General features: G+C 47.6%; 1 pseudogene; it reads left to right on the forward strand.

Annotated features, from left to right (window-relative positions):
* The first annotated feature begins 882 nt into the window (after window positions 1-882).
* Window positions 883-12741, forward strand: LOC121443223 (annotated as a pseudogene).
* Window positions 12742-13421: the final 680 nt, after the last annotated feature.

Here is a 13421-nt window from a genome sequence, read left to right on the forward strand (position 1 = left end):
AAAAAATCACTGACTTAAGAGAGTACAGAGACAATAACTTTGCTTTCTCTCACCCACCATCCAAGTTAGAGGCAGCACTCATGAGAAGTTAAGGGCAGTGTCTGGACAGAACCCAAGCAACCTGAGAAGGCTGGGCTGGGCCTCTGTGTCCCAGATCTCTAGCCATGAGAATTACTTGTTGTCTTTTATCTTACCGACAGAAATTAATGTTCCCAGTCTCAAGAATGCTGTCTGGGTTAGAGGCAGTCAGAGAGGCAGGGAAATTCTAGTGCTCCAGGAGCTGTGACAGGACTGACACTTCCATCCTCAGTCTGGGCTACATAGCAAGTGTCTGGGCTCCACAGGGAGACTTTTGTCTTCACAGGGGAAAATTAATTTAAAAAAGCACGCGTTCTGAGAGCAAAAGCAGATAAAGCTACTCTCCTTCTTTACTCATAGAAAAGAGACCCTTAAACGGGATCATAAAACTTAGTAGCTGTCCTTAGTAGACAGAAGGAAATTCCCGGACACCGTTACAAGATGGGAATAGTATCTGTGAGGGAATTCTAGACCAGTCAGCGTCACAAGAGCCCCTTGCTAAACAAACAAACAAATAAACAGTTGGCGGTGGTTCACGCCATAATAGAGAGAAGAGAGAGAGCGAGAGCGAGAGAGAGAGAGAAGGGGGGAGGGGAGGGGGAGGGGGAGGGAGGGAGGGGGAGGGAGGGAGGGAGGGGGAGGGAGGGAGGGAGGGAGGCAGGCAGGCAGACAGACAGACAGACAGACAGACAATCGGGGCAGTAGTGGTCAGGCCTTTAATCCCAGCACTCAGGGGGCAGAGGCAGGCAGATGTCTAAGTCTTAGGGCACCAGGTCTACAGTGAGTTCCAGGGCGGCCCGGACTGTTACACAGAGAAACCCTGTCTCAAACACGCTGAAGGAATCCTAAGACCTCACTACAGCCATTACCTCCACTATTTCAGACCCATTTCTGCCCTCCCTGTCCCCAATCTCCCTTGCGTCTCCTCCATGACAGCTTGCCTCGCTGTACTTCATTAATTCTGACCCGTGACCCGACTCTTTCAACCGGTGAGAGACTCAAACGAAAGATGACACAACGAACGGACTCCTCCCGGCACAGAAGGGGCGGTTAGCTCGCCCCTCCCTTGGCCGCGGAGCTAAACCTAAGGCGCAGGTACCGCCAGACGACAACGCGCGTTGATGACGTCACGCAAGGCGCCATCTCCGAAATCTGGTCGCAGTCCACTGTTGCCCGCTGGAGCAAGTCTGTTTGTGTACTGTGCCTACGTTGTTTCTTGGTTTTCTAGCGGAAATTTAGACAAGAAAGAGTCCTGGTGACCGAAAGCTGCAGAACAAAACGAAGAAAAAGAAAGAATCGTGAGGCCCGAAGGAGACGTCATCAGAGCGCTCCGGAAGTGTTCCGACGATGAAGGGTAAGCGGGATGAGAGACACGAAATTGGGCACGGATCACAGTATAGAAAGGGTCGGGACTGGAAGATGAATCAGGGATACCTGTCCCAAAGAGTCCCAGGACAATATCCATGGAGTTGACTCAGCACACAAAAGAAATCGAGACCCAGAGTGTGAATCGGCCCGACTCTCTCTAAGCTAGGAATAGATGTCACGATCGATCGAGTGTGTTCTCACCCGGGAAACTAGAAGAGGTGGATCCAAGGCCTTGGCCAGAACTAGGCATTGCCTGCCCTGATAACTGTGGCCAAGTGCCTGCTCCCCTCTACAGCCTGGCTTTTCACGCTTCATCCTGTAAAAAAATCTTCCCAGGCGCAGTATCTCAAACCTAAGGCGGTGGTATTTGATCAGAACACAGATGTGTCAGGAAGGGGAAGCAAGCACTGGAGCACTATTAGAGGGGAGAGTGGATACGATCAAGATGATTCGCACTCCTGCCCTGTCCTGTTCTCAGAGATCGCGTGCCTTGGCATATCTCGACTTCAGTATTATGTGCATAGAGAAATTCCCAGGAATCCACAAGGATGACCCCAGCTAAGACCCTAAGCAATAGTGGAGAGGATGCCTGAACTGGCCTTACCTGTAGTCAGATTGATGACTATCTTAAATGTCATCATAGAACCTTCATCCAGAAGTTGATGGAAGCAGATGCAGAGATCCACAGTGAAGCACTGGTCTGAGCTCCCAATGTCCAGTCGAAGAGAGGGAAAGCGATAATATGAGCAACGGGGTCAAGACCATGGTGGAGATACCCACTGAAACAGCTTACATGAACTAATGGGAGCTCACCGACTCCAGCCTGACAGAGAGGCAACCAGCATAGGACCAAACTAGGCCCTCTAGTTTATAGTGACAGCTGTATGACTGGGGCAGACTGGAGCCACTGACAGTGAGACCAGAGTTTACCCCTACTGCTTGTACTGGCTATTGGGAACCCATTCTCTTTGGAGGGATACCTTGCTCGGCCTTATACTGGGCAGGGCCTTGGTCTTGCTAGACTTTGGTGACTTCCTATGGGAAGTCTTTCCCTCTCTGAAGAGTGGATGGTGGTAGGGTGGGGGAGAAGGTGAAGCGAACGGGAGGAGGGGGATGGGGTAGAAGCTGGGATTGGTATGTAAAATGTAAAGAGATGGTTTTTTAAGAAAATAAATTTGGGCTGGAGAGATGGCTCGGCGGTCAAGAGCATTGCCTGCTCTTCCAAAGGTCCTGAGTTCATTCCCAGCAACCACGTGGTGGCTCACAACCATCTGTAATGAGGTCTGGTGCCCCCTTCTGGCCTTCAGGCATACACGCAGAAAGAATATTGTATGCATAATAAATAAATAAATAAATAAATAAATAAATACTTTTTTTTAGAAGATTAGGGGCTGGAGAGATGGCTCAGTGGTTAAGAGCACAGGCTGCTCTTCCAGAGGTCCTGAGTTCAATTCCCAGCAACCACATGGTGGCTCACAACCATCTGAAATGAGATTTGGCGCCCTCTTCTGGAGCACGGGCATACATGGAGGCAGAATGTTGTATACATAATAAAAGTAAATAAATCTTTTAAAAAGAAAAAAATTAAAAAATAAATAAATTTTTGAAATATTATGGGCATAGTTAGGAATAACTAATTTAAAATTGCTTAGAAGAATTAATGAGACTAAAGTAAATGTGCACACACACTTCTGAGTGTATTTGTGTCCTTTTAAATCAACTGCTTGACAAGCAATGAGTATACCAGAGCTGTTACATGTGTACTGATGCATAAAGACTTCTAATCCTGATGATAGGCATCTGGCGTAGGTAAAACAAAGTTATTCCTAGGGTCCCAGGCCCTGCACAATTTTCTCAGTAAACAAACTCAATCTACAGTTCAAGGGAGAACCAGATTCTCCATGTAAAACTGGTAACTACCTTGGTTTGTTTACTTGGGCAAACATGTACTCAGGGAAGCCCAAGAGAACAGAGTTGGGTTTTTGTTTCTTTGTTTGTGTTGTTGCTGTTGGGATAAGGCGAGCTATGTGGTGGAACTCACAGTGTAAACTAGGCTGGCCTCTCCCTCTGAAGTGACAGGATTAACCATGTGTGTCACTACACTCACCTTAGAAATAAATGTATAGGGGGTCGTGTGAGCTACATTTTCTGGTCATTTGCTCTTTCTTATCCCATTTACTCCTGTACTCTGTCCCCCAGTGCCACCATGATGGTTTCCTCCAAACAAATAAGAAACAGGAGCATGGATGCTTAAAGGGACTTCAGCATCATGCTGGACATATTTAGAACTTGAAAAAAAGACTGTTGTATTTTATCTTGTCAGGATTCTGAACTGTGAAAAATCTGTTTCGAATTTCTTGTAGTCAGCAAATTGTAGTATTTCAACCAACCACATGCCCTAGCCATTAATGTCACCTCACCTTTAGAGTCTTCACTACTTAGTGAGCACTGCCCACGTGTAACTATAACCAGTATTTTAAACGAGAACAACTCTAGAGTGCTCCAGTGAGGACTTCTTTTAGACAGGCAGAATCTGGAGTAGGAACTAAACCCATGCTTTAATAAGATACCAGTGATTCTTAAACATGTTAAGCTTTGAGAAGTGTTCTTTTTAAACCTCATCCTGGGAATTTCTAGGACAAATCCAGCCAGAGGAAAGAGGAAGAAGTATGTAAGACAGTTGAGGTGGTACATGTCTATTATCCCAGCAACTAGCACTGGGAGCCTGAGACCAGAGTGTTGGGGGATTAAGGCCACTGTGGGCTCCATAGCAATTTCTGAGCGAGCCTAGGATACAAAGTGAGGCCTTGTTTAAGTAATATGTAACTAAGCAGTGTTCAGTAGGGTCAGGACATGGATCCAAGGTGAAGCACTTGCCTGGCGTGTATAAAACACCACTGAGTTTAACCCCCCAACACTGCAGAGTAAAACAGGAGGATCATCCAAGAAAGCTTTGCCGTTTCCTACTAACTCAGTATTCCTTCTCTAAATAAGTGTAGCTATTGTCATAGTTAGAAAAGCCTTGGGTATTATACTCATTCCTAACAGAAGTAATCGTCTATTTTTGTGTTTGTCCCCAGCTGTGATTTACCGTGCATTTCCTCACAAAGAAGCCAGAGAGCACGAGGTGCAGGTACAGTCGTTCAGAGGAGGCTGGGAGCAGTAGACTTGACAGCAGAGCAGGCTCAATGTCTTCTTAGACTCATCTAGCTGTTCTTTTCCATGGATTACTCATCTGCACAGGTCGTACTTTAGGCCAAATCAAGGTCTTTTTGGTTGGTGTCTTCATGTTCTAGGCTCCTTTCTTAGGGTACCGGAGTCAGCTCTTAATTTCATGTCATCTCCCACTCTGTATGGAACGACAGACAGCCTGTGCTTACCAGAAACCTGTCTTGATCTTGCTTCTGTGCCCCATTCAGTGCTCAGCCCATTCCATAAGTGGATGTTACAGATTCTCTCTGGATGCTTCACAGGCTTTGTCAATTGGGCAGAAGCTTTACCTGTGGCTCCTATCCTGCCAGGTTGTGTGGGGCACGCCTTTAATCCCAGCACCTGGAGGCAGAGGCAGGCAGCTCTCTAAGTTCAAGGACAGTCAGAGCTACAGAGAAATCCTGTCTCAGAGTGAGTGAGTGTGTGTGTGTGTGTGTGTGTGTGTGTGTGTGTGTGAATAAGAGAGAGAGAGAGAGAGAGAGAGAGAGAGAGAGAGAGAGAATGAATATCCTTTAAATCAAGATGTTAAAAGGCCAGTTAACCACCTTTAATTGTATTTCCCCTTGAAAGAGAGACCACATATGTATTTAAAGAACCAAATTGTCCTTCTATTGATGATGAATGTTTAGCCATCCCTGACTTGAACTACCTCAAAGATTATGTATTCTTTTTATCTCCTGTATTAGCACAAAGAGGGTATCATTTACTATTGATATGCTAACCTAAAGCTGGCAGTTAGCCTCAGACTTGTTTTTACTGTCTGGGTGATGCAAAAAGAACCCAGCAAATGGCCCAGCCAAGAGGTAGGTGCTCAGGAAAGAACACTGCCCAGAGCTGCAGCAGATGAAGGCCAAGCGAGGTACCTGCCGGCCAGTGTAGAGTAGACTGTTGCTACCCCAGCCTGAGAGGTGGGAAACGAAGCATGTTTCAGGACTGATGCGGCTGTGAAACAGTCTCCCAACCTTCCCCAGGAGTCCATATAACTCTGTATATGTCCTGTGGTTGAGAGTGAGTGTGCCCGAGATGCACTTCACACTTTCTGCCTCAAAGTGGGCCTGGAGCAGACCTCTCCAAGGGCAGCCGCGTGGAGTCCACAAGGCTGAAAGCAAGGGAAGAGGACTGTGCTGCTCACTGTCAGAATTTCTCCTCCTTGACCTACCTGGAACCCCTAGACAGTTTCCCCTAATACTGAAATGGCTCATTTCCCTAACAACCCCAGTTCTCTTTCACTTCAAGATAGTCTTGTGGTCATGACTTATTAAATAACCTGTGTAGTTCATTTCTCAAGCTTCCTTCCCCACAAGGATTAGAGAAGGTTTGCATCACAAAGGATTTTGAATGCTCAGTAGAGTAACCTCAAGGAAGCAGGACTGGTCAGCGTTTGACCTGGCTGCAGTGTGGGGCGGTGTCACAGTTAGCACATGAGTGTGACTTTTACATTTTGGTAGTTGTGTGTAGGAAACACTAGGCAGACAGGAGATGTGTGAGCCTAGCTCAGCAGAGATGGTGGCTCTCAGGAACGGGATGAGTGCCCTGGTGTCTGAGAGCGGAACAGTGAACCACACCACCTTGTCTCTGAGCAGGAGCTGGGAACCCAGCGGGCTGAGGCCTTTGTGAGGGCCTTCCTGAAGCGGACCATCCCTCATTTGAGCCAGCAAGACTGTGAGAGCCATCTGCAGCGCAAGGCTGTGGTCTTGGAATACTTCACTCGCCAGAAACCAAAGCAGAAGAAGAAATCCAAAGGCCTTTCTTCCAAACAGAGGAGAGACAGAGGCTCTTTGACTTTAGCCCAGAGCAACAGAGGTACTCCAGTCTTCCCATGGCCTTGCCACTCACCATTGCCTAGCCTTCCTGGTAGGGCTCTGGACTGGGGATCCCAAGGATTCCCTGGACAGCTCTGCCCCATTAGTCTCAGGGGCTTCTTCGCCATCTGCCACAAGGGGGCGGCTTCCCGATACCAATTTTCTTATGTCATAGTTTGGCCTCTAAAAGACAGGCATTGGTCAGACTGAGGACTTTTCATCATTTAACTTCTCTCCTAGCCTCACTAGTAAGTGTCTCTGTTTCCCATAGCAACAGGCTGATATTCTTTAATATGTGCTTTCCTATACCCTTTAACATCACTAGACAGAATCATCCACTAAGAGGTTGCTGCCAGAGAGAGGTCCTGCCTTGGCATTTCAGAAGTTTCTGAAAGGAATGTGTCACTGTTTTGTGGAAGGATGTCTCCCTCGAGATGGTTCTGAGTTTGTGTTTGCAGCCACTATGTTTAGGCTTTGTATAACACTCCATAGCCACGCAGCCTTTCTTGTCCCAGAAGGCAAGAGAGTGTCACTTTGCACTGGGGCTGCCTTCCTGGAGTCCTTGCAGGAAGTGCCTGTTTCAGATTCGAGCCTGGTGTTCCTGACTCTGATCCTGGATTGGTATGAATGGGCACCAAGACAAAGGATAACCCCAGAGAAAAGCTCTTGGTCCTTTACCCTCCCTTCCAGACGATCCTGCCACCTTATACAAGGGCCTGCCTGGAAACCTGCACCTGGGTTGTTATGGCTGAGGCTACATCACCACCTTCAGATGCTCTCCTGCTCAGAGCCAGGGGCTCCTCCATCATGTCTACAACTGGCCAGGAGGAAGGGCATCAAGGCAAAGGGCCCCCTCTTCCCTTCTCGAGAGCAGTAATTTAGCCCTGAAAAGGTTCTGCCAGGGAAGAAATTGAGGTTCAAGGAGGGGAATGTACTTGGCCTTCGTCACATTGTCGTCAGGGCACCTACGGCTTCCACGCAGTCTCGGGTATTCCCTCGTGCTTACTCTCGGCCTTGAGCCCAGCTCTGGTTTGCCGAACACTGGAAATCCCAAGCTCGTGTTTCTGACTCTGACAGATACAGTCTCTTCCTCCCTCTGCATGAACTCTGGAAGCAGTACATCCGTGACCTGTGCAACGGGCTCAAGCCAGACACGTGAGTTTTATTTCTGATGCCTGCCATGGGATTAGATCCCAAGTCTTGCGTGCACTAGAGACGCAGCCTGGGAAACCAGCTGGCTGTGGGCGTTTGTGATCCTGTTTGCTTTGTTACCAGCTCTTCTTTGTGGGCTCTCTTGACCTCCTAGGCAGCCACAGATGATTCAAGCAAAGCTCCTGAAGGCGGATCTTCACGGTGCTATTATTTCAGGTAATTTCTGTGAGAGCATATGGTCATCTGGAGACTGCTACTCAGTGGCAGTACTCAGCCTGGCATCTGTCACTTGCCATCCTGAGGTTTCTCTAAGTTACAAGCAGTGAGGATCTAAGGTGGTTGTGACCTGACCCGTGCTGGGACTTGTTAAACACGCACTAAGTGGTGTCTGCATGCCGTCAGCTCATACTGTTGTCACCTCGCCTCTAGTGCAGACTCTGGGGGACAGATCCCCCTCTTCATGTTTCCAGGGTGCCATCACCAGTGCAGACTTTTTCCATGATTGCCAGACTCATTCACCCCATGGCACCCAACAGCTACTTGGACAGCCAGGAGGGGCCTCAAAGTACCTCACACAGAGCCCTTGGTCTCCCCTGAGGTCAGCTCTCTGATTATGACACATCTCCATATCAGTTTGTTCAGGCTAGAGACCTAGAAGTACATACACATTACCTCTTTCCTAATCCTGCACCTCAAGTCGGTTAACACACCTAGTTCCTGAATCTGACCTGCCTCTAACTCCCTCAAGCTGCTGTGGAAGCTTCTCTCACCCTCCCCCGGCTCACATACTGTTTTATTCCCACATACACACCAGAAGAAATACACAGAATGAAGGCTGTCATCAGACATCAGACTCCCGACTGCCATTTGCCTGTCCTAAGCCTCCAGCAGCTTCCCATCCAGTCAGAGTAAAAATCTATGGTGTCCTTTGGCTGCCCTCTGTGTGACTTGCACACCTGGTACCTTGGCTTGGCTCCTTCTCTCCACGAAGGGGCTCTGAAGGTTCGTGCATTGACTCCTGCTGTAACTCAGGTCCCTTTCCTAATGTCACTTCCTGAGAGTCTACCACCACTAAGGTTTCCCCTCCACTCTCATTGTGCTGTTCTTATTTTCCTCATAGCCATTATCAGTATCAAGAAATAGAATAGCCCGTGCTGTCTATCACTGTCCTCCATGAGAGCTTCAGCTCACAGGAGCAGGATACAGGCCATCACGTTCAGTGTCCTGTCCCAGCACTGACCTAGCACACTAAGCACATAGTTAGCTCCAAGTGCTGATTACATGGAGGAGGCAGGGCCCTGCCAGTGAGGTGAATCGCCTGTCACTTCTGGGCAGCTCTACAGGAGGACTGCATTCAAGGAAATGTTCAGGAGAGTCAAAAGTGAATGATGGATGTCCTGCCCATGGCACTTACTCCATCAAAGCAACACGACTGGACTTAGTTCTTTATGTGTATGGCCTTGTGGCTCCAGAACCCTGCATAAAACCCAAAGGATACCTGAGAACAGCCCAGAGATTGCAAAGCTCAGGACTAAGAGTTGGGAATCCTGGGCTCTTGCTGGCTTGGTCATTGCCCAGCTACAGAGCCACTATCCTCTGGGCCTTCTCTTCCTCAGCTTAGAAGGGCCAGGCTCCTAGTCCCTGAGGCCAAGCTGTGACTGCTGGCACTACCCAGGCCTTACCCTCATCTGCTTTTCTCCTTTGCAGTGACAAAATCCAAGTGCCCCTCCTATCTGGGGGTCACAGGAATGCTCCTGCAGGAGACCAAGCGTGTCTTCAAGATCATCACCAAAGAAGACAGACTGAAAGGTGTGTGCTGTGTCCCTAGGGGGAGAGAGAGAGAGAGAGAGAGAGAGAGAGAGAGAGAGCGCATTATCCTTTCCTTGAGGTTTTCAGGTTCTACTTGACAATGGAGTCAGAGTCTGCAGGTTCTTGCTATGTTATGAACTGCAGAGAGAGGCCCCTGCCCCTATGGCTACCAAGAGACATCATGAACACAGCAGCCTGTCCATCAATAGGACAGAAGAACTGCTTATCTGGGTCTTCGGCACTCATTGCTAAGGTCACCACCTCTCAAATGAATAACTAAAAGATAGGCAGAAGAAACCAAAACAGCCTGCCACTGGAGTTCTGAAAACTGCACCCTTGCTGGAGATACTCTTGAGTTTTAGTGTTGTTGGGAGGAGAGAGCCATTTGTTCATCCCTAGCCACTTATCCCTGAAATAATCACACATATTTAAATCACTGCTTGGCCCATTAGCTCTAGCTTATTGGCTAATTCTTACATGTTAATTTAGCCCATTTCTCTTAATCTGTGCATTGCCACAAGGCTGTGGCTTACCAGGTAAAGTTCCCAGAGTTTGTCTCTGGCAGAGGCTCCATGGCTTCTCTCTGACTCAGCCCTTCTTTCTCCCAGCATTCAGTTTAGTTTTCCCCACCTAGCTAAGTTCTGCCCTGCTATAGATCCAAAGCAGTTTTTCTATTCATTAATGGAAATCATAGCATACAGGGGGAAATCCCACACCATAGCATGGTTATTGCCACTCCAGCAGGTACTTTTGAATCTTCCAATACCCCAGTACCTGACCTTGCCCACAAATCCAAAGTTCAAACAACAGTTGAGGGGTTTGTACTCATTTCTGTTGATGCTAGAAATCAAGACCAAGCTAATCCTGGGCTCTACGCCTGAGCTACCCCCACAGCCTTGCTTCATTGTTTTTCCATTTCCCTGTATGTTCTTCTGCTCACTTTATAAGTCTAAGGAAGTAATGTAGAAGTTTCCCCACTCTGCACAAATCTAAGAACCAATTCAAGACTGTATGGGAAATTGGCTTTGGTGGTGTGAGAGCCCTCAGTTCTGGGAATTAAGTTAATCACCCCTAAATCTGGAAATTAGGCAGTGAGTTATATTTAGACTGTGAATCAAATAGCCCAGGTCTTTTTTGCGTACTTCTGGCATGGGTCTTCTCATTCCTGTACACTTTTTTAAAGACAGTCTTAGATGCAGTCCTGGCTAGCTTGGAGCTTGCTATGTAGACCAGGCTGGCCTTGAACTCTCAGATCTGCCTGTTTTGTCTCCTAAGTGCTGGCCATAAAGGTCTAGCATCACCTTAATAATGTTGTGGGAAGTCCTTTTGTATTGTTGCTTTTATTGGTTAATGAATAAAGAAGCTATTTGGGCCTATGACAGAGCAAAACAGAACAAGGCAGGAATTCCAAGCAGAGATAGAGGAGAAAAAGCAGAGTCAGAGAGATGTCGTGTAGCTGCCGAAGGAGACAGATGCCAGAACCTTACCGGTAAATCACAAGCCTCATGGCAATAATAGAATTAATAGATTAATAGAAATGGGTTAATTTAAGATGTAAGAGTTACTTAGTAAGAAGCCTAAGCTATTGGCCAAGCAGTGTTGCAATTAATATAGTTTCTGTGTGATTATTTTGGGTCTTGGCAGCTGGGAAGTGAACAAGCAGCCTCCGACTACTTTAATACAATTTAAATTGTAAACGTGCATGAATCATGCTTACATGAACATGAACGCACTGTCTGTATTGTTCCTCATTCTTTTTCCTTTCTTCTTTTCCATTCAGTTATCCCCAAGCTAAATTGTGTGTTCACCATAGAAATTGATGGCTTCATTTCCTACATTTATGGAAGCAACTTCCAGCTTCGGTCAAGTGAGAGATCTGCCAAGAAGTTCAAAGTAAAGGGAACAATTGACCTGTGAACTCTTTGCCACTGGCTACAGATGTACCTGGCAGCTGAGAACTGGAAACACCTTAAATACACACTTTTCCATGAAGCACTTTCTGGCTGTGGCTCGTCTTGACTCCAGGGAAAAAAGAGTGGCTAAAGAACATTGAACAACAAAGGAAGAAGTCGGGGATAGAGATTTGTCTCTCCAGGGAGGAAAGACTAACAGAAAATATACCAGGACTAACCTTGGGTGATTTGAAGAAGGTGGCCATTAGGTTCTGTCTTTCATACTTTCCTGTGTTTCTGGAACATTCTGTGCTAATAATGATAAATTTGGACATCTTAGTTCCATTTTGGCTGCTATATTTTTAACATTTCTACTGTGTAAGACCAGATGAGGTCTTTCTGCACGTGGCCATTGGAACTACAGGTCAGGACCAGCATTAAAAATGGCTGGGGTCCAGCTACTCTGTGCCAGTAGCCTTGAGGAGGCCTTGTCATTGACACCTAGTTCGGAGGGGCCAGTTGCCCCTTGTTTGTAAGAGGTGTGTGACTGCTGGCCGGCTCAGAAACTGCCCTGGCAATAGTAGGTGACGGCACATCCAGCACTCACCCCAGGTCAGCAGTGGTGCTGGGGGTCTTTGCTCGGTGCCTCCCACTCAGACTGCACTGGATGGAAGAGGAATGAGTGAGCCTGATGATCTTTATATGACAGAAAAACAGAAAGCCTACTCCCTCTCAGAAACCAAAGTGCTCCCCCAAGTCCCCGAGATTATCTAGGCCCTGGTTCTGTCAACATCATCTAGACATTCCTCATGGCACTGCGCCATCCCACCTGGCCCCCGTGTTATCACAGTCCTTGCCACCCAGGTTCAGGGCACACATGACCTCTCAGCCTGAAAATGATCATTGTCTTACGGACTGGTAAAGAAAGGCTAAGATCTGAACCAGAAGAGCTGGCTCCAGAGTCAAGTTCTTCCCAGGAGGACAGCCACAGGGGGGTGAGAGAGACAGCTAAGTGTGTGTGTATGTTCCTTATTTACCCAGCGCTCTACCAAGGAACTCTTCTGTGTAGAGTGACTGCTGTTCTAGCTGGCTCAAAGTGCACAGGTGCTGCACCTTCAGAGCAGACCTGTCCAGCCCCACCCTCTGTGATGTAAGGGGCGCGCTATGTTGCATAAACACAGTTGCTTCCCAGAAAAGCTGCTGGTGCCACTTGCCAAGTGAAGCATGTTACTGCTGGCCCCAACTCAAGTGTCCATTAACTCGCTAAGGACATTCTCCCTCAAGGGAGACAATGTACTGCTCACCTGAAATAGAGTCTCTGCTCTTTGCCTTGTCTGGGATGTGCTGCTGTTGTCTCCCTGACCTCCCCAGCATCCTCCAGACTCTGGTCCTGAGGAAACTGCACTTGGTATTACATACAGCATGACTATCCAAGTCCCCACAACTTCATGGAGGGGGTATGGTACTGGTACTTGTGACTGTCTCCAAGGAATAGGACTGGTAGAAATGAGATTTGGGGTGTAGAGAGTCACATGACAACCAACTCTGTTGAATGTAAACCATGCACTACAGAAACATGAGCCCCATGCAGAGTGCCATAGAAGCCAATGGGAAGAACAGTTGGCACCTCAAGAAAGGGCTCAGACTGCTGTCTAAATTGGTTTCTGCTAAGGCTTCCTCCTGACTGGTCAACAGCTACCTCTCTGTGCGCATGGTCTGTCCTCAAGAAGGGAGCTCTAGTGTGCCTCTTCCGATGGTGTGATGAGATGAGATAACACCTCATCTATGACCCGTTTATCCTTTGTTACCTCATAAAGATCCTATCTCCAAACAGTCGTGTTGGAGGTTAGACCTTCAACATGGGAATTTGAGGGTAGTTAGTAACGACTGTAAAATGTTCCTAATTAGAAAAGTTGGCTTTACCTCCAAGGAAGGTGGCAATGTCCAGTCTGGACCCCATCCACAGACAGTGGCCTGGGTTTCTCTGCTGGTTTTTTTGCTGTATGCTATGCTTGGGACACCAGGCAGCTCAGCCTAACTGCTAGGCTACGAGCTCACATTTTCCTGAATTTCATGGGCTTTGACTTAAGGTGCACGCACAGTATCCAGA

This window comes from Microtus oregoni, unplaced genomic scaffold (assembly GCF_018167655.1).
Source record: "Microtus oregoni isolate MIOR12 unplaced genomic scaffold, Mior012 000102F_ref0000329, whole genome shotgun sequence".
In the NCBI taxonomy this organism is placed as follows: Eukaryota; Metazoa; Chordata; class Mammalia; order Rodentia; family Cricetidae; genus Microtus; species Microtus oregoni.